The sequence below is a fragment of the Anolis sagrei genome, chromosome 3, assembly GCF_037176765.1.
Source record: "Anolis sagrei isolate rAnoSag1 chromosome 3, rAnoSag1.mat, whole genome shotgun sequence".
Taxonomy (NCBI): domain Eukaryota; kingdom Metazoa; phylum Chordata; class Lepidosauria; order Squamata; family Dactyloidae; genus Anolis; species Anolis sagrei.
This window is the reverse complement of record NC_090023.1, coordinates 260,749,551-260,771,361: the sequence shown is the minus strand read 5'-3', so window position 1 is coordinate 260,771,361 and position 21,811 is coordinate 260,749,551.

The following is a 21,811-nucleotide window of genomic DNA, read 5'->3' as shown; positions in this document are numbered from 1 at the left end:
TGTATAGCTGCAGCACAGTAACTCATTAGCAGCAGTGTGATCCAGCACCAGTAGCCAAAAGTGATAAAATGAAAAAAAAAACACAGAGACCAATGTTATCTCTTCCTTAGGAGGCTTTTCTTTGTAGTAAAATAATATGGTTACACTATTTACAAGAACAAGGTTTCTATAACAGAAATAAAGTTTTTTATACTTCCTTTGTTGCTTCCACTCTGGGCTTCTTTCTTATGCAGATAAACAGCGTCTCTCTCATAGAGCCTCCTCTCACACTGAAATTACATAGTAGCTTTACACACAGCTTCACACATGAGGCTTTCAACCTGGAGCTTTTTACACCGAAGCTTCTCACGCCAGGCCTTCTCACACTCTGAGGCCTTCTCACAGACAAAGGCCTACTTCACACAGAGGCTTCTCTCACAGACTAAGGCCTACCTCACATTGTGAGGCCTTCTCACAGAATGGGACCTTTCTCCCACTGAGGTTTACCTCAGACTGACTACTAAGCTCAGACTGACTGACATCTGCTTATATAGAACTGCAGCTTTTGCTGAGTTTTTGCATCCATTTAACCCTTGACACATTTTTGTAATTAAAAATACTTAGTTAATTTCTAATATTTCTGACACAATCAGGCATCACTTCAAGTCATATGTAGCAGATATGCTTTGAAAACCCCTTTAGTGTTTTTTTTTTAACCAAAACTTCATTGAAGTAGAAAGCTAGCATAGGAGGGAGAAATGTTTCCGCATCTTTCACTTCTCGCCAGACTATTTTTCAGCTTTGGGAAAATTAAACAAAAGTGAGCAATGAAGAACTCATTTCCCTGTCTCATCTGTCTGCATGCATGAATCAAATGCATTTAGAGATGCAAAGGAGTAATAAATTTCCTTAGCAAAAGAAGCCAATATTTCCACCATCACCACCACTGTCAGTTATTTTCCAAGATTGCTTTTATTTACATTGCTGGTTGCTCACCTGTCATTTCTGTGCCTTCCTCGCCCTTCCTAAAAACCTGCCCGGCTGCCCATCCATGCCTCTTTCTTCTGTTCAAAGGAGGGGACGAGTGACCGGCTGCCTGTTCATTATTGTGACAGTTTTATTGCAGTTGTAAATTACGAGCCGACTTTGTGCAGGCGTTTAAATGCCTCTTGTCTAGGGGGTGCTTTTCCTATTAGCAGATAATTTTTTATTGTTCCCAGACAATGGTCTTTTGTCCTTAGGATGTAAATCTGGAGAACATGCTGTGCTTTGCGCTGTCTGTCTCCCTCTTCCCATCCCATGTCCTTCTTCTGAAAGACACTGTTTTCACCATCATGGAGCACTATGGACCACAAGGAGGACAAACAATTGCACCTAGATGTGACACTCTGTTCCAGATAAAGTTGCCTGCTTCTCACACAGTCTGCACACACTCCATTCCATGTCCTTCTCTTCCAGCTCCACCTCAAGGAGTTGGATTTCCCCCCATCATTCAATATTGGTCCAAGACATTATTAGAAAATGAAAGAGGCTGGCCTGGGATGAGAAGACAAGCAAAGCAGCTGCGTGCATGCAACTTTGGCAAGTGAAAGATTCAGCTTGGGCTACAATTTGTGTAGGTGGATTTGGTTCAAGGACACTTCCAGCTCTCAGAAGCTGATCAAAGGAGAAGTCACACATTGAGAGTTACATGCAGAAAGCATAGCACATACAAGGTCTTCTGTCCTATTCTGGAGAATACATTTGCTGGCTTCTTCCATGAAAGACCTGGGAGTAAGTAGTATGGGTTTTTTTGGACCATTTCAGAGTTAGTTTCCTTTCCCCTGTTCATTCCTTTTGAGGCCTTACATACTTCTTGGAAAAGAGACTTTAATAGACTAAAGATCCCAGAATCCTTCAGCCAGCATGGACAACTGTGGTCAAAACTAACTTTTCCAAATGTTGGAGTAGATTTATTGTCGAAGGCTTTCATGGCCGGAATCACTGGGTTGTTGTAGGTTTTTTCAGGCTATGTGGCCATGTTCTAGAGGCATTCTCTCCTGACATTTCGCCTGCATCTATGGGAAGCATCCTCAGAGGTAGTGAGGCCTGTTGGAACTAGGAAAATGGGTTTATATATCTGTGGAATGACCAGGGTGAGACAAAGGACTCTTGTCTGCTGGAGCTAGGTGTGAATGTTTCAACTGACCACCTTGATTAGCATTTTCCTAGTTCCAACAAGCCTCACTACCTCTGAGGATGCTTCCCATAGATGCTGGTGAAACGTCAGGAGAGAATGCCTCTAGAACATGGCCATATAGCCCAAAAAACCCCTACAACAACCCACTTGGAGTAGATATTGCTGTTTTACATCTCCAGCTAGAAAACGCAAGAAATTTGCAAAGTGATTCTCTTCCTCCAGCTTCTGACTAAGCACCTATAGCCACTAAATGGTGGTGGTGTACCAAATAGTGCTGAAACGTTGCCTCTTCTAAAGATAACATGTTACCTTGAATAAAGATAACACCTAGCACAAAGTCCCTTCAATGAAATATTCTGGCATAATTACAAAAGATGGAAGCTCACATTACCATCAAGATTCTAGCCAGTATCCATAGCCAGCATAGCCAATATCTGTTTATGGGTGGATGAGAGATGCAATCAACAAGCATACTGAGCATCTAGTGGATAAAAGATGCAATTTCTCACATGATATACAACAGTTTCTCGGGTTCTTTATCATTCTTTCCTGGAGATCTGGATTTGGGAATTTGGGTCTCCAATAATTATCTCCATATCCTCCAATATTTCATAGAAGAGAACCACAACACAAATAATACTAGTTGTCAGAGCTCATAATATCATAGAATTGGAAGACATCCCAAGGGCCAATCAGTCTAACGTCCTACCATTCAGTAACAGACGAGCAAAGCAGGTTATTAATGAGTGTTCTGGAACGGCTGTTCCAGGGGCTCCAATTTTGTGCTTTGCACTGAGTGTTTGTTCATAGTCCTAAGTTGCAGGGACTTTGCAGATAGGTGGCTCCTTTGGCTGCATTTATAGGGCAAGCCACCTGTCAATAATAGTTAGGATCCCTGGTCCCACCCCTCTCTGGTTTTTTGGAGGGAAGGGGCCATTTTTTCAGTTAGTCTTAGAAAAGGAAGTCAATGCAGAGGATGTATACAGATGTCCTCCTGTGCAAAGGCTTCATCCCTTAAGACTTTCCAGGGGAGAACAGTCTTGAGAGCCTCTGAAGATTCCCAAAGGTTCCGGGGAAACAGCCTTACAGCCCTGAGGAATTCCAGAGGGAATAACAGCTCTAACCATCAAAGCAGCTAAGTGATTACAAGCCTTTTGATAGGTTCGCTCGGCGTTGAGACGTAGTTCAGCCCGGTAGTGAATCCACATCTATAAGGTTTAGGTTCACAACAGCCTGGGAGGAGCTAGAAAGGGGAATTTTCCTTTAAACAAGGTTTTTGAAGATAGTGCCTGTTCCCTGTGAACAAGATTGCAAGAGTCAAGAGTCTGTTAAGAAGGTTTTACAATTCCTGTTTTGTTCATCAATAAAAGACTGTTATATTTAAGCTCAAGCCTCATAAAGATTGTTTAATAAGGGAAATTTCTCTAAAGGCTTCTTTTCGGGGGGCCTGGCTTCCCGCTGGATCCAAGCCATACATCCTCTCTTAAAGGCACTTCATTTCAGGTCCAGCAGCAACAGAACAATGAGGAAGAATGCTCATGTTAGAAGAGGCTGTAACACCCTGCTTCCTCTAGACCCCATTGGTGTGGTGTCTCCACCCCAACCCATTTTCTATCCATCTAACACTTGAGTGAATTGAAGGAAAGTTACATTTGAACTCAGTTTGCAGCAACTGAAGTAAACTGAGGATAAAGAGGGGAAGTAGGAGGAAGAAAGATAGGGCAAAAATGGAAACACAGGGGGTGATTTGGGACTCTCCCTGGCAAATAGGACAGTTGGAATGTGCACAACTCATTTGAGCCCTTGGGGAACAAGCTGTTATTTTCTAATGGCCTCTCCCCAAGCTACTGCTTAGCATTCCACCTTCATGGGTGTTGAGACCCATATGATATAAGTTGTCCTTACTGGTGCTGCATACAATAAGCAGCAACAGTTGTGTGCTGGGCTGAGTTGAAAGTGAGGAGTGGGAATCTTTCATCCTGATCTGATGAGAGAATACACTGGTGGGGTCTGTCTTCTCCGGGAGCCTTCCAGTTAGCCGGCGTGTCTCTTCTTCGAAGGCTTCAAAGGGAAGACAAAGATATTTGGTGGCTCGTCGGGGGTCGAGAACAAAGCTCCATTGACGGATGACCAGCAGTTGTTGTCTCCGTCCCTTGAAGTGCGTCAGGCATTTGATTCCCCTGGTGCACAACAGGGCTGCCCAGTCTGCAGACAGGCTTGGAAGCACTTTTTCTCTCTCCTTCCATCCCTCTGCCCTCATTGTATCCCTTCTCAAAATGGGAAGGAAATGAGACCCTCCTGCTCTTTTCTCTCCAGCCTGGCACAGAGTCCTTGGTTCTTTTCTCTGCACCTGGCTTTCTCAATGATCTTGAGAGGTATCCCTTGGATGGAAGCCAGTTTTGATGGAGGCTGAGAGACAGGCAATGTAATTCCAGCCGTCCCTAGCCTTCCATAAAGTGAAGGGAATGTTGCAAACTGGGAGGAATAGCAGCCCGTTGGTCAAAGTCAAGCCAGGAGACTGCAGCACAGTAGCCTTGGCACCACTTTAAGGATCTCTCCCCCTTTTAAGGAGCTCAACTCCTACATTGCAGAGCCTGAAGGGGGTCACTTTTGCTGTTGTTGTTGTTCCGGCAATCACATTACCTGCTAAACAATTGCCTGGTGATGTGGTTTACAGCAGGGATTCAAAGCATGACTGTAAAAATAACACAGTGCGAGTCACCATGAAACCAGCTGTTTTCATGTTTAAATGGAAACATGATTTTGTAACAAGCCGGGGGGTTAAATAGGGTGTTTTGTGGGGAGGCAGCAGCTGCTGGGTTTCCACTATCTCCAAAACATCTCTTTGGGGCAGAATTTCATTTTGGAGGTGTTTTTAACAACAGAAAGGAGTCCTGTGCAATTTACAGTCCCTAGAAGTAAGGGACGGCGAGATTGCAATCTGTTTTCTGGCCTGTGTCATTTTTCCATGTGCTCATTTGTCGCATTTTTGGATCAAACTGAAATTAAAAAATCACACCTGCACAGGAACCTTTGTATGCCATTTGAGCACATTTCCTCCACAAAATGTGAATTATTGTATACATTTACCCCTAATGCAGTGTTTCTCAACCTGGGAGTCGGGACCCCTGTGGGGGTCACAAGGGGGTGTCAGAGGGGTCACCAAAGACCATCAGAAAACATAGTATTTTCTGTTGGTCATGGTGGTTCTGTGTGGAAAGTTTGGTCCAATTCTATCGTTGGTGGGGTTCAGAATGCTATTTCATTGTGGGTGAACTATAAATCCCAACAACTACAACTCCCAAATGGCAAGGTCTATTTTCTCCAAACTCTACCAGTGTTCACATTTGGGCATATTGAGTATTTGTGCCAAGGTTGATCCAGATCCATCATTGCTTGAGTCCACAGTGTTCTCTGGATGTAGGTGAACTACAACTCTAAAAACTCAAGGTTAATGTCCACCAGACCATCCCAGTATTTCCTCTTGGTCATGGGAATTCTGTGTGCCATGTTTGATTCAATTCCGTCATTGATGGAGTTCAGAAGGCTCTTTGATTTAAGGTGAACTATAAATCCCAGCAACTCCAGCATTACCAAATGACAAAATCAATCACCCCCAACCCCACCAGTATTCAAATTTTGGGCATATCAAGTATTTAGCCAAATTTGGTCCAGTGACTGAAAATACATCCTGCATATCAGATATTTACATTACAATTCATAACAGTAGCAAAATTAGTTATGAAGTAACAACGAAAATAACGTTATGGTTGGGGGTCACCACAACATGAGGACCTGTACTAAGGGGTCGCGACATTAGGAAGGTTGAGAACCACTGCCCTAATGTATGCATTTATGTAGGCATCGTGCCCCCAAATATGCATTTCTGGACACACATTTGTTTCAGTAGGGATTGCAGGCTGAAATTCAATAACAAAAAGCAACTTCAGAAGTATTTGGTCCTGGGAGGGTTTTTAAGTGACCCAAAGGTACAATTGCAAGAATCACATGGGGACATAAAGATAATTGATACCCGGCAGAGATACAGAGTTCCTTAGGAGCAAACTGAGGTCAGAAGTGAGGGCAAAATGTAATAAAGTTCAATTTAAGTATAAAGAAGCTAAATAAGTTTCTCCGCGCTCTGGGTTTCATATACTCTGTTCGGCATGGCTGAGATTCGGCATCAGAGTCATTGCTGTTTTATCTCCTGATCTCAGCCTGAAACTCTATCTTAAAAGGCAGTCAGTCATCCCAAGAGACAGAGTTCTTGAAGTAGCAGGCTCTTGAAGTATGACATGACCAGCCTCCTCCTGGCAGAGAGCACCAAGGAGACAAACAGTTGGGGCAAGACATGTGAAAGAGAGTCTGAACTACAGTCCACAATGTGAAGGGGCAGCTAAAAAAGCCAATGTGATTCTCAGTTGCATCAAAAAAGATGTCGTGTCAGGAGTGACTAGAGAAACTGCAAGTCACTTCTGGTGTGAGAGAATTGGCCGTCTGCAAGGACGTTGCCCAGGGGACACCCGGATGATTTGATGTTTTATCATCCTTGTGGGAGGCTTCTCTCATGTCCCCACATAAGGAGCTGGAGCTGATAGAGGGAGTTCGAGCTGATAGAGGGAGCTCACCCACCTCTCCCTTGATTCGAATCTGCGACCTGTCGGTCTTCTGTCCTGCACAGAAGGGGTTTAACCTACTGCACCACCGGGGGCTCCATAGTTGCATCTATAGGAGTATAGTGTCCAGTTTGGAGAAAGTAATAGTCCCACTGTGTTCTGCTTTGGACAGACGTCATCTGGAAGCTACAAATCCCAAGATTCCACAAAGTCGAGTCATTCATGTGCTATTGAACTGCTATAAGTGTAGACACAGCCTGATTCCACTTTAACTGCCATAATAACATCCTATGGAATCCTAGAATTTAGGGAGGGACATTGAGTATTCTAGTGCTGTCTCAAACTACAAATCCCAGGTTTTTTTTAAAAAAAGAAGCTGATGCAGAATGTGAAGTAGAAAAGATAGAAAAGATCCTCCATAGAATCATAGAATCAAAGTTGGAAGAGATCTCATGGGCCATCCAGTCCAACCCCCTGTCAAGAAGCCTGAATATTGCATTCAAATCACCCCTGACAGATGGCCATCCAGCCTCTGTTTAAAAGCTTCCAAAGAAGGAGCCTCCATCACACTCCAGGGCAGAGAGTTCCACTGTTGAACGGCTCTCACAGTCAGGAAGTTCTTCCTCATGTTCAGATGGAATTTCCTTTCTTGTAGTTTGAAGCCATTGTTCCACGTCCTAATCTCCAAGGAAGCAGAAAACAAGCTTGCTCCCTCCTCCCTGTGGCTTCCTCTCACATATTTATACATGGCTATCACATCTCCTCTCAGCCTTCTCTTCTTCAGGCTAAACACTGGCTGCCAGTTCAGTTCCAAGCACAATTCAAAGTGCTGTTTTTGACCTACAAAACCCTGTACGGTTCCAGTCCAGTGTATCTGTCGAACGTATCTCCCTCTACATCCCATCCCGGAGTTTGAGATCATCTGGGGAGGCCCTGCTCTCGACCCCACCGCTATCACAAGTGAGGTTGGTGGGGATGAGGAGCAGGGCCTTCTCAGTGGTGGCTCCTCACCTGTGGAACTCACTACCGGGAGAAATTAGGGCATCAACATCCCTCCTCTCCTTCAGGAGGAAAGTAAAGACATGGTTGTGGGACCAGGCCTTTGGGCAATCTGACAACTAGATAAGGACAACCAGACGATTAGGACTGACAGGACTGACAATGTGGAATTGGAATTTGGACTATGAGATAGCGAACACTGACCGTCTATGAGGAGTAATTGGGTTTGTATTGTTTTATTGGTTTTATTGGTTTTATGCTTGTAATGCAGGAATTGTTGTTTAACTGTTTAACTGTGTAACTGTTAATTGATGTTATTTTGTTTTACTACTGTTATATGATGCTGGCATCGAATTGTGCCTTGTAAGCCACCCTGAGTCCCCTTCGGGGTGAGAAGGGTGGGGTAGAAGAAACCGAAATAAATAAATAAATAAATAAATAAACATGCCCAGCTCCTTAAGCTGCTCCTCATAGGGCTTGTTCTCCAGACCCTTGATCATTTTAGTCGCCCTCCTCTGGACACATTCCAGCTTGTCAATATCTCTCTTGAATTGTGGTGCCCAGAATTGGACACAACAGGCATGTAGCCGGGGGGGGGGGGGGGGCTCGGGGGACTTCAGTCCCCCCCCCCCCCCCCGAAATTCTAATGGTGGTTCGCGAAAAGGCCTTACTGGTGCATTATTTAAACTGTTATGTTTATTAATATCATGATTTGATCACCATTCTCAATATATCCCATATGTATGGGGGTATTGGGGTAATGATACAAAAGGTTTGCTAGGCTAGACCCTCTTTCACTCAGACTCAGCCCCCCCCCCGAAACTCACCCCCCCCCCGAAACTCCCCCTGAAATTTTCCCCCCCCCCCCCCCCCGAAACGAAATCCTGGCTATGGGCCTGGAACACAATATTCCAGGTGTGGCCTAACCAAAGCAGAATAGAGGGGTAGCATGACTTCCCTAGATCGAGACACCAGCTGCATATGTGCATAGGAGAGGAAGATGTTACAAATAGACAAACATGTCTCCTTCTTCAGTTGTGCTGAATGTGTGAGAGTGTGACTAGAAGTTAGGGAGCAGAACTGCAAACAAAAGCAGGGTGGATCTGGATGACTGGTGTCTGCAAAGAATATGTGAGAAACTGGAGTTTAATGGGGAAAATACCCCACAGAAGGGAGGGAGTAAGTGCCCACCTTCACCCCATCAATCCTCCACTGTTTTGGTGCTGCCTTCCAGAGAATGCCCTCTTGGAAGACAGTCTGCTGACAAGCTTGTTTCATTCAAGGGTAACTACTGTGTTGGAAGTATCTTTTCTTTCATCAAACAAAAGGGGGATTAGTATTGAAAAGCACCTGTCCATGTGTGGAAATGTTAGCTGGAGATTGCAGCGCTCCTTGAATGCAAGCAAAGCCTCCAATGCCCCTTCCTTTGTTGTTTCCCATCACATGGAGACATGGGATTGCAGAGCTGAGAGTTTTAATCGTCCCTCTCACAGCCAGGGTGTTTTGATGGGATGGTCATTTCTCAAGTCTTTTCTGGGTATTACTTGGGAAGGGATTTTGAGAGGAAAGAAACTTGTCAGAGATGTCATAAATCTGCTCTTGGATTTGTGCTCAATTTTATAGGAGCTAGCCAGTTGCTCCCCCACCACCACATCAATATGAGGAAAATGTTTTGCTCCCTTCCAGCAAAGAGAGATAGGTAAAATAGTCCTAGCTGGGCCTTGATGTGGGCAGTGCCGGCATGGTCCATTCCCCACCCTACCTTTCATTCTGGATTTCTTCTCTGACCCCACTCCACATCTGCAGCTAAAAGAACCCAAGTGAGGGTGAACACTATTTATTTACTATATTTATAGCCTGCCTTTCTCAGCCATACGGTGACTCAAGGTGGGTTACAGATGGGTACAATTCGATGTCGGACATTCATAAATGTGCTGATCACATTTTGGGGACAGGGTTCAGCAATTTGGATAGCTCTGGAATAAAAACCACAATTTATGTGTGGTTTTGGAGTATATCCATATATGCCAATAAAGGCTTATTGGATTGGATTGCATTGGACTGGAGTATATCCAGCATGGAAGGTTATATTTGAAACTTTTGTCATTCTGGTTCAGGAATCTGGAGTTGTTGTTGGAAAAACTTGGATTGAAAGACTTACAGATTTGTCCATCTACTGAGAAATCTTAGAAGAATAGAATCTTAGAGTTGAAGAGTACTTTGAAGTCCAACCTTCTGCCGCACGTAAACTGAGACACTCCTGAAAGATGCCAATTCAACCTCTATTTTAAAAAGAAAGATTGAGAGTCTGCTACCCTCCAAGGTAATTGATACCACTCTGCTATTACAGTAAAAGAGTTCTCCTTAACTCCTTAATTTATCTGGAATATCTTCATTTTATATGTTGAATGAATTGGTTCATGTTCTAGTCTTTGAAAAAGCAGAAAACAAACTCACTCCATCTTCTACAGGACCTCTCTTGAGACTTTTAAAGATGGCTATCCTGCCAATTTCCTGTTTTATCATCTCCAAACTAAACAAACCCACCTCTCTATAACACCTGGTTTACACAGCTTTGCTCATCTTGATTACCCTTCTCTGGATTTGTTCCAGTTTGCTGATATCCTTCTTGAACTGTCACAATATTCTGGATGATATCTGACCAAAGCAGAATCTTGAAGTGCTTAGCTCTAAAAATCCAGCTATGAATATTTGTGTGGTCAGCCATTTTTATGATGCTGCATCAGAGCTGTCATCTCTCTTTTTGACTTGGCAAGCTCCTGTCTTTAACAGCACTGTGGCAAGTAGATCCAATGTAATCCTGGCTGAACTCTTTGCAACATAATTCTAACCAGTGAAGTTAACAGAGATGTGTTTTTGATTATTTTTTGTTGTTTTTTTGTAATGCTTTTTTTTGCACTTCAGAACTTTTTTTGCCACCTATTTTTTTTTTCTAAAAATTGCAAAACTACCATGAATTTGCAGAAAAAGGGCATTTATCCTGAAAATAATATATTTTGCACATTTTTAAATGCAAAACATTGTTTTGGGCTGAAAAAACAATATTTTGTACAAAACCTAAAAAAATTTTCTAAAGCACATTTTCACAATCATGGACTTAAAAAAAAAACAAACCTCTATAGCTGATCAACTCCCCCTATATGATTGCTTTTTATGTTGAGACTCTTTCTCACTATTAATGAAAAAGGAATTGTGAGTATTCTTTCCATCTCTCACCATGGAAAGAACTTACAAAAATATGCAAATTCCTCCATGCATTTTATAGAAGGACAATTCTGAATGAGGGAGAAGGCAAAGTTCCCTGATTTGCTTGTCCTCTTAGAATGCTAATTGGCATTCCAATTGGCAAAATGTTGGAGGAAAATGTGTGCTTATCACACAATAATATTATAATGCAATTGTACCATGTTGTTCCTGCAATTCCCTGGCACTTTTCCCATAGCCTTGTGGCTCTCCAACTGCCATACTATGGAGCCATTTGTGAATATTTGTCTCTCATAATTCATTAATGACCTTATAGTTAAGTAAATACTTTGGGTGTGAATCTGTTGTTTGGATTCATTATGATATTGAAAGCATAGTAGCCATGGTGTGGGTATAGTCTCATTGCTTCTGATTTGTGGAGACTCCTAGGAAGGATACTTGAGACTACTTCAAGCAATTTGACTGAGAGGACGCTACAATTCCCAAGAGGTCCCAAGGAGACAACTTTTATTTGTTCTCCACCATGTATGGTTTTTAAATGGGATTAGCACAATAGCACAACAGTGATGTAGTCCAACTATGTATTACTGCCCAGAGAAACCATGGAGCTCAGGAAATTAAAGACTGAGCCCACAAATGTTTCAAAAAATCATATACAAAAGCAGAATCATAGAATCATAGAAACAAAGAGTTGGAAGAGACCTCATGGGCCATCCAGTCCAACCCTCTGCCAAGAAGTAGGAATATTGCATTCAAATCACCCCTGACAGATGGCCATCCAGCCTCTGTTTAAAAGCCTCCAAAGAAGGAACCTCCACCACACTCCGGGGCAGAGAGTTCCACTGCTGAACGGCTCTCAGAGTCGGGAAGTTCTTCCTCATGTTCAGACGGAATCTCCTTTCTTGTAGTTTGAAGCCATTGTTCTGCGTCCTAGTCTACAGGGAAGCAGAAAACAAACTTGCTCCCTCCTCCCTGTGGCTTCCTCTCACATATTTATACATGGTTATCATATCTCCTCTCAGCCTTCTCTTAGAATCATAGAATCATAGAATCAAAGAGTTGGAAGAGACCTCATGGGCCATCCAGTCCAACCCCATTCTGCCAAGAAGCAGGAATATTGCATTCAAATCACCCCTGACAGATGGCCATCCAGCCCCTGTTTAAAAGCTTCCAAAGAAGGAGCCTCCACCACACTCTGGGGCAGAGAGTTCCACTGCTGAATGGCTCTCACAGTCAGGAATTTCTTCCTCATGTTCAGACGGAATCTCCTTTCTTGTAGTTTGAAGGCATTGTTCCGCGTCCTAGTCTCCAGGGAAGCAGAAAACAAGCTTGCTCCCTCCTCCCTGTGACTTCCTCTCACATATTTATACATGGCTATCATATCTCCTCTCAGCCTTCTCTTTTTCAGGCTAAACATGCCCAGCTCCTTAAGCCGCTTCTCATAGGGCTTGTTCTCCAGACCCTTGATCATTTTAGTCGCCCTCCTCTGGACACATTCCAGCTTAAGGAACCAGGCAAGTTTTAGTGTGTAAAAAAAGGTATAAGGGAAAATGTTTTCAGAAGTGGCTGGATGTTTGTTCATGGTCTCAATCTGGGCAAGGAGTGGAGGTCATTCCATAATAGCATCATTGCATAATTCTGCAGTTGTGCAAGTCCAGTTGCTATTAACAAAAACAAACAAAAGTCATCAATCATGGAGCAGGAGGTGGAGAGAACAAGGTGCTATAAATAATATTGTATTTCAAATGAGAGAAAGCAAACAGGGGGATCAACACCACTGAAATACAAATGCACTGTTGGCTGGAAGGAATGCATTGCTATTCCATCAAATTTAAGATAAACTTTTTTTTCTGTGCCATGGCAAATTTCCTTCAGTTTGTTAATATTCCTAAAGAAGCATTAATGTATATATTTATTTAGAGCTTTTATATCCCATTTATTGAAGATCAGTTCATGCTGTGGCATTTTTTCCAGACTCCAGTAATTGTGCCTAACTATCAGAAAGGCAAAAGATCAAATCACCTCTGGTTAGTAATTGGTTGGGAGGCCACCAAAGAATACCAGGTGCCATAGGCAGGGGCGGCTCAACCTATTACGCAAAGTAAGCATTTGCAGTATAGTTGATTTTGCCCAGGGGCGCTCTTGAGGTGTTCTTGGGGGAAAATAGACCTTGACATATGCGAGTTGTAGTTACTGGGATGTATAGTTCACCTACAATCAAAGAGCATTCTGAACTCCACCAATGATGGAATTGAACCAAACTTGGCACACAGAACTCCCACAACGAACAGAAAATATGTATCAGTGATTGGTTGGGGGGGATGGCAAAATACTGTTTGCTTACCATTGAAAATTACCTTTGGCCATAGGCTATATTTCAGGGGAAGGGACTGGCAAAACAACCTCTGTAGCAGCATGAACTGGTCCTTGAATAGTGGAATATGAATGCTGTAAATAAATACATAAAATAACAACCTCTTGTCTAAGAAAATGTTATGAAATGTATAGGGTCCACAGAATAATAATAATAATAATAATAATAATAATAATAATAATAATATATTTCTAGACCACCCTCTCTCCCCAAAGAGACTTGGGATGGTTTACCACAAAATAGGCAAGCATTCGATGCCTCAGGTGAGTACAAAGGTATCAAAATAATACACAATAAACCACAGTAATAATAGTGAGCTTACAACAAAGAATTAAGCACTGTGATAAAAATAAAACAAAACAATCCAATAAGACATAGTTAACTAAAACATAAGTATACATTACAATGAATATCCTAAAAGCAATTTAAAATACAGTTATATTAAAAATAGCTGGCATCGGTGTTCATTTAAAACATCAAACTATTTTATTGATTAACCAGTTGGCCTTATCAAAACAGACAGTGCAAACACAATATACAACATCTAATCCTCTTAAAATACAAATATACAGTCTGAGTACAATTGTCCCCCAAGTGCATTTAAAATGTATAGTGGCAGCCATATAGTACAAGTGGGACTAGCCAGTATTCCAGGTGGTGAAAGTATCTTAGTCCTTCTCTCCATACGCTAAAGTGCATAGGTGCATTTTTACAAGTTTCTTAATGGAGAGGAGCGTAGGGGCCGTTTTTACTTCTTTAGGGAGGAAGTTCCAGAATTGGGGAGCAATCACGGAGAAGGCCCCTTCTCTCGTTCTCACCAACTGAGCTTGTGATGGAGGTGGGATCAAGAGGAGGGCCTCCACTGTTGATTGCAGTGCATGGGATGGTCTGCACAGGGAGATGCAATTAGACATATAGCCTGGACATGAACCATTTAGGGCTTTATAGGTAATGACCAGCACTTTGTATTTAGCCTGGAAGCAGACTGGCAACCAGTGGAGCTGCTGCAGCATGGGAGTCATCCTCTCATGATACGGTGCTCCAGTTAGCAATTTGGCCACTGATCTCTGCTTTAATTGCAGCTTCTGAACTATCCTCAAAGGCAGCCCCACATAGAGAGTGTTGCAATAGTCCAAATGGGGTGTGACTAAGGCATGAAGTACTATGGCCAAGTCTGGCATCTTGAAGTATGGACACAGCTGGCATATAAGTTTTAAATGTGAGAAGGCACTCCTGGGCACCACCAACACTTGAGATTCCCGGATCAGTGAAGAGTCCAGGATCACCACCAGACTGTGTCTTCAGGGAGAGTGCAACCTCATCTAACACAGGTTGATGAGGTTGCGCCCTTCTTGCCCTGAACCCTCCATATAAAACCACCTTCTTTGCCAAGTAGACACCAGACATGGGAGACTCCTGAGAATAATCTGTTTGGGGGTGTCTTAGTTTTCCACCCTTCATGGCTGTTGCAGGCCTGGTTTCCCCATGAAAAGAAAACAATGCAGTCATACAGTGGTTTTGCTGTTTTTAGATATTTACCAAGGCATAGAGGAAAAAGGAGCTGGAGGGCATCCAGATGAGCAGGCACAGCAAGACTTTAAAGCAATGTCAGTACCCACAACAAAACCAAACAGGGTGCCCTTGGCATCTACCCGCCCCCAGCTCTTCTAAGCCATCCAGATGCAACAGTTCCCACTTTTATCTCTTTTTGTGGGCTATGCTTCAAGTGCTCAAACTTTATACACTTATCTGACATACATTCAGGAAGAGTCACAGCTTGCTTTTAGTTCTCATAGAAGCAAACATCTCCTTCCAAGCCACAGGAGGATTAATGTCACATTTCAGATGTTCTTCTTTTTCTTCAGTTAGATCTACTTGGTAGTTTCAGATGATAGGATTTGAAGTTCATGGAGAGTCACAACTGCACATTTCTATTCAAAGCCAGACCAAAAATCTCTGTAACATTGATGAAAAATGAAACATTACTAGTGAAGGTATGTGACGGCGCAAGTGGTACCACCTATATGTAGAACTGTTAGTTGCAAGATTTAAACTGTTGTATCATGCTTAATCCTGCCTTTTTACCCTGCCTATGTATAGTTGGATTGATTGGTTATTTATAGCTGTCAATCAGTGTCGTTTGCACCAGTTGAGTTGCTTTTTCAGCTCAATTGTTTGGCTCCACCTCTTCCTGGAGGAGGGGAGAGCTTTCCTTTTTCATTCCACCTTCATATTTTCTACCAGATGGATGTGAGTAAGAGACTTGCCTCTAAAAGCCCCTGATTAAATTACCTCTCAGCACCAATTCTGAGGTTCTTACCCTTGAGACTTATGCTTCATGTTCAGATCAACCTGGACGACGTTGAGAAGTCTCAAGCGCCTTCAAACCAGTTCTTTGGCACCAGAGGAAGGCTTTGTGCCTTCAAAATATAGGCCATTGGAATGGGGTTGTGGATTGCTCTGGCATTCACAGCCATTGAGAAAGATGGACCTGGCAAAGCTTCTGAGCTGCGAAACTCCTTGGACCCAAGACAACCAGAGACCGTAATGTATATTTTCCTTTACCCCTTTGAAACTTCCAGCTTATTGCCTTAAAGGGATAACTCTTTGTGAACAATAAATCCTATTTTGAGTTATCTACAGTGTTTTTGGTCCTTGGGAGTTCCAGTTTTCCTAAAGGAGGGCAAGAAGCAATCCCCTGGGGGAAAGATGTCACATCCATGCCTCTTTCACTAAGAGTTATAGCCCCAGGCGCGATGACATAAGGTATGTAATAGAACCAGTAGAGAGGTCCAGGACAAAGGATAATGATATTGCAGATGTTTTCGGTACTCTTCCAGGAGGGAGAGAACTTTGCTCTGTTTCATTTGGTTGTTCCATCCAGTCTACTTTAAGCTATGACAATCTCATAAATGAGGACCTCCAAGTTACCTGACATCCACAGCCCTGTTCAAGTTTTGCAGACGCAGTGTAGACATGTCTCCCTTGACTCTCCATCCAGAAAGTGGTCTTCCTGTTCCCCTCCTGCCTTTTACTTTCCTAAGCATTGTCTTTTCTGGTAAGGCATGTCTTGTCATGATATAACTAAAGTAGGGCAGCCTCAGTTTAGTCAACTTGGCTTCCAGAAAGAATTCAGGCTTGACTTGCTCTAGATCCCATTGATCTGTCCACAGTCTCCGTGGAACTCTTCTCCAACACCACATCTTGCCATTGTGCAACTTAAAGGAAAGGTAAGCTAATTTTGAGACTGAATTACAGTATTCATTTTCTCTACGCCTGTTCTCTTTCAGGCTATGTTCCCAGAACAGTTGTGATTAGGACAGCACTAGGAACCGCAACACACTCAAAGGAATCAGGGCAAAAATATCTTGGCCAAGTCATACCCCCTACCAGTGCTGCAAGAGACAAATTGAGTACTGAAGAGAAAGCCAAAGTAAACCTGAGTCAGAAAACTGGAGACATGACAGCATAGCTATTAGTTCAATGTACTAATACCAAATCTCTTTCATTAGGTTCAGCCCAATGTTCCAAAAATGTTTGGTCTGCACTGGTTTTTCTATAGTTAGTTGTTAAATAATAATTCTAACACTGCTTTCCTTTTTCCTTCTCTCCCATTATGGCAAAAAAAAAAATTGGAATGTTGAAGGAAAGGGGCACCCGTCAAAAACACATGTCAGCCTTGGATGTACTTGAATATTGCAAACCTAAAAACAAAAGCCCAACTACTTTCTTGAATCAAACAAACCCTCTCCTTGTGACAACTTGCAAGAGCTTCCAGCTAAACCAACGGAGCAGCGGGAAGAGAAATGACAATAATAAATACATCCAGAGGGCAAAAGCCACAGGAGCCGATGTCTGCTTGATTGAGTGCATGAAGAAGTATTCGGAAGGCACCCTTAAACTTATTCAATAAACTAACTTGCCAGATGCACTTGGCCTTCCTTTAATAACAGTGATTCCTTACACAGGGCTAGTGAGATTGGCATGTCCTGGGGAACAGTTCCTTTAACAAAATTGCTGGTTGAGGCAGTGATGGTTTCAGAGCTAGATGAATTGCAATAATTTCAAGAGGCTCTGATCGTTTTACGATCCAAGGTCTATATCCCTTTGGTTGCACAGATGTGCCATGAATTATGGGCTTTATTGCACAGGGCAGGCAAACTGGCATTGCAACTTTATTGTATAACACTGTGTGCATCTCGCTGCCAGTCTGCTTCCTCCCCGTGTTTCTTCTGTCCCTGGCTATTGATGAGTAAAATGACCCTACTATTGATGGATAAAGCCCACCGATACCTTGCACTAGCTCCAATCTCATAGCATTCCCTGTGGTGTAATGTAAAATAAACCACATGTAGTTCACATTTGATCAGCCCACACTCTGCCTTGCCAGAGAAAGAAAATATGCCACGCAGATGAACAATAAAGAACAAGTATTGTCGAAGGCTTTCATGGCCGGAATCACTGGGTTGTTGTAGGTTTTTCTGGGCTATATGGCCATGTTCTGGAGGCAATTTTTCTCCTGACGTTTCGCTTGCATCTATGGCAAGCATCCTCAGAGGTAGTGAGGTCTGTTGGAAGTAGGAAAAATGGCTTTATATATCTGTGGAATGACCAGGGTGAGACAAAGGACTTTTGTCTGCTGGGGCTAGGTGTGAATGTTTCAGCTGATCACCTTGATTAGCATTCAATGGCTTGGAAGTGCCTGGGGAGAATCTTTTGTTGAGAGTGATTTTATGTGCCTGTTTGTTTCCCCTCTGTTGTTTTGCTGTTGTAATTTTTGAGTTTTTTAATACTGGTAGCCAGATTTTGTTCATTTTCATGGTTTCTTCCTTTCTGTTGAAATTGTCCACATGCTTGTGGATTTCAGTGGCTTCTCTGTGTAGTCTGACATGGTGGTTGTGAGAGTGGTCCAGCACTTCTGTGTTCTCAAATAATATGCTGTGTCCAGGTTGGTTCATCAGGTGCTCTGCTATGGCTGATTTCTCTGGTTGGAGTAGTTTGCAGTGCAGTGCCAGACACGCATCAAGGAACATGAAAGGCAGCTCCATGTCAAATCCCTTTCCCAGCCTGCAATGCGGCCCCCTTGTTAAAAAGTTTGCCCATGCCTGGTCTAGTGGATCTTCAGGAAAAGAGATTTTCTTGTGGATTTGTCCATGATTTGGGAGGTGAGGTTGTTTGAAGTCTGTTTGACTTTTCTCATATGGAGCTTCTTACACACTCCATTCTTTTTTTATTACTTTTTCTGCATCATTTAAATCCTCGCTCTTCTACCAAGTCTTTGGCTTGACTAGGAGTCAGGGATGGGCAAACCTTTGGCCCTCCATATGTTTTGGGCTTCAACTCCCAGAAATCCCAGCCAGCTTACAGGCTGTTAGGAAATGTGGAAGTTGAAGTCCAAAACACCTGGAAGGTTGAAGTTTGCCCATATCTGTCCTACATGAATAGGAATGTGAAAGTTACCTTTCATAAGTAACTATTTAAAGTAATTTTTTCTATATACCTGCTTTCACAAAGTAACTAAGTAACTCTCGATAGTTCACAGTTTCAATATTGCTTACTATGTTGCCCATTTTGTGCCGTTTTGCCACTTCATTTCTCTTTTGGAAACAAAAAAATAAAAAAGGACTCAAATCTAGGAAAACACCATCAAAATGCCTGAAAAACATTGTTTCTCCAAGGGAAAGTAACACATATTAGTTGTGCACATAAATAACAATGTAAATTGTCAGTCCCAACTGCAAACATTTGCAAAAGTACTGTTTTCACCTTCATTACTCCTAAATGTTGCATATTACTGGTAACAATTATACTTGCACAATATTACTGCCATACTTAGTGATTTACAATGCATTATCTCCCTAAGATGTTTCTATATATCATGTGTTTTCTTTTGTAACATTTGTAGTTTTACTGTCATTTTAGAGTTGGCACATATTTTTTTAATGATGAACACCAATTTGGGTGCTTTGGAAATGAACCAAGAGAGGGACAAGATAGTCTTATCAAAATAAATGAATAAAAGTATACAAAGTTGAGACAAGGGAGAGATTAGAAATATACATAGAGCTAGCTTTCAATGCTAGATATATGGATTGCTATTTAGTTCACCTGTGGAAGTATAATCGTCCCTCCACATTTGTGGGTTTGATTATTTACAGGTTTGATTTGATTATTCACATACTTGATTGTATGCTCTCTCCAGGAATCCCTAGGCCTTCCAGTGCTTTTCTGTGGTCAATTTGTGCCAGCCTTTGATCACAGAGTTCTCATGGAATACCTAGAGATTCACAGAGAGAATCCTTCTGTAGGGATGTCCTCCAGCACAACTCTTATTTATTTATTTACTACATTTATAGCCCGCCTTTCTCAACTATAAGGCAACTCAGGGTGGGTTACACATTGGCAACGATTCAATCCCATACATTCATAAAAATATGATTAAAACAATTAACATAGCAATATAAAAGCATATAAAAACCATTAAAAACAAATAATCATCAGTGCCGTCCTGTTAAAGTCATTATCCAATAGCATCATCTGGCCATTCCATGTTCGGTATCCAAAGTTTCATGTTTATCTGTTCCGATACAATTCCAAAAGCTTGCTCAAAAAGCCAAGTTTTTACTTTTTTTCAAAAAGTCAAGAGGGAGGGAGGGAGTTCCACAGCCGAGGGGCCACCACTGAAAAGGCCATCTCTCATCCCCACCAGAAGCGCCTGCATCTTATTTATTTATTTATTTATTTATTTATTTATTTACTTTATTTGTATACCGCTCTTCTCAGCCCTTAGGCGACTCAGCGGTTTACAACAATTTAGGTATACACAATACAAAATCAGTAAGCATTTAAAAGCAATAGCAACACAAATCATTAAACATCAATATCAATACATCACTACATCAATATAACAAATCCATCAGGTCTCATCAATGAAATCAGAATCCAAACTCGTTATCCGATATTCCGTGTTCTAACAGAAGTTGACCATAAAGTCACAGTGGAGGACCTAGGGCCCTTCCACATAGCCACAAAACCCAGAATATCCAGACAGAATCACTCACAATATTTATTTATTTATTTAAAACTTTTATATCCCGATCTTCTCAACCTCCGTAGAGGGACTCAGACCGGCTGTTTTGAACTGGGTCATCTGAGTCCAGACTACCAAATATCCCAGTTCAAAGCAGATAATGTGGGATTTTATTCAGCTGCATGGAAGAGGCCTTAGACTCTCCAGGAGAAGTTTCCCATATTAAAAAAAATAGTATTTCTTCTATGTGCAGTGTTCTTACTTTTGTGGAGGTCCTGTGCCCACAAAACCCAGTGAAAATTGGGGGGGAGGGGCACTATATAGTAATTTATGTTTAGTGACAATTTTTAAATTGTATTGCTATACTTTTAATGTATTGCTATACTTTTAATGTAATCCATTTTGAGTCTCTTTGTGGAGAGTCTCTTTGTGGAGAGAAAACCCACAAAAACATCAATAAATAAACATCAATAAATAAACATCATGAAGAAGAAGAAGAGGAGGAGGAGGAGGAGGAGGAGGAGGAGGAGGAGGAGGAGGAAATAAAGAAGAAGGGTTTGGAGAGCAGATAGGACTATAGGAAGTTATCTTTGTCAGGGAATAAAGCTGCTGTGCTCAGGAATCAGAATTTAGTCTGGTATCAGAGATAGCTTTGCCTTCCTTCTCCCTGCTGTTGCAAGAAGTGGCTTAGCTTGTTTAGTGGAATATTTTACCCATGTAAGTCAGCCAGAAGATTTAGGCTATTAATATACACATTAGATTGTAAAAAAAAATTCAACTACCCAACTGAATTTACCACAGGATTCAAGACCAAATCCATTGAAGATGAGGTATTCAGCCAGTTATGTGCTTTGGTTAGAACTCGCCTGGAATACGTCAATTTCTAGATACTACTTTTCAATAATAACATTGAGACAATGGGATATTTCCAGAGGAAGATGAACACGATGGCAACAATTCTGGAATCCAGACTCTACGAAGAACAGCTAAAGGAACAGGGAATATTTCACCTGGAAAAGAAAAGATTGGTTAGAATCTGAATTGTAGAATGAATGCAATTTGATACCACTTTAACTTTAAATGCTATGGGATCATGGGAGTGGCAGTTTTCAAAGGCCTTTAGTCTTCATTGCCAAAGACTTCAGCTGTCTCATCAGACAACTCTGAAGAATCCATAGCATTGAACCAGACAGGTAACATGATGCCAAAGTACATTGTTGTTCATTCGTTCAGTCGTCTCCGACTCTTCGTGACCTCATGGACCAGCCCACGCCAGAGCTCCCTGTCGGCCGTCATGACCCCCAGCTCCTTCAAGGTCAGTCCAGTCACTTCAAGGATGTTATCCATCCATCTTGCCCTTGGTCGGCCCCTCTTCCTTTTAACTTCCACTTTCCCCAGCATAATTGTCT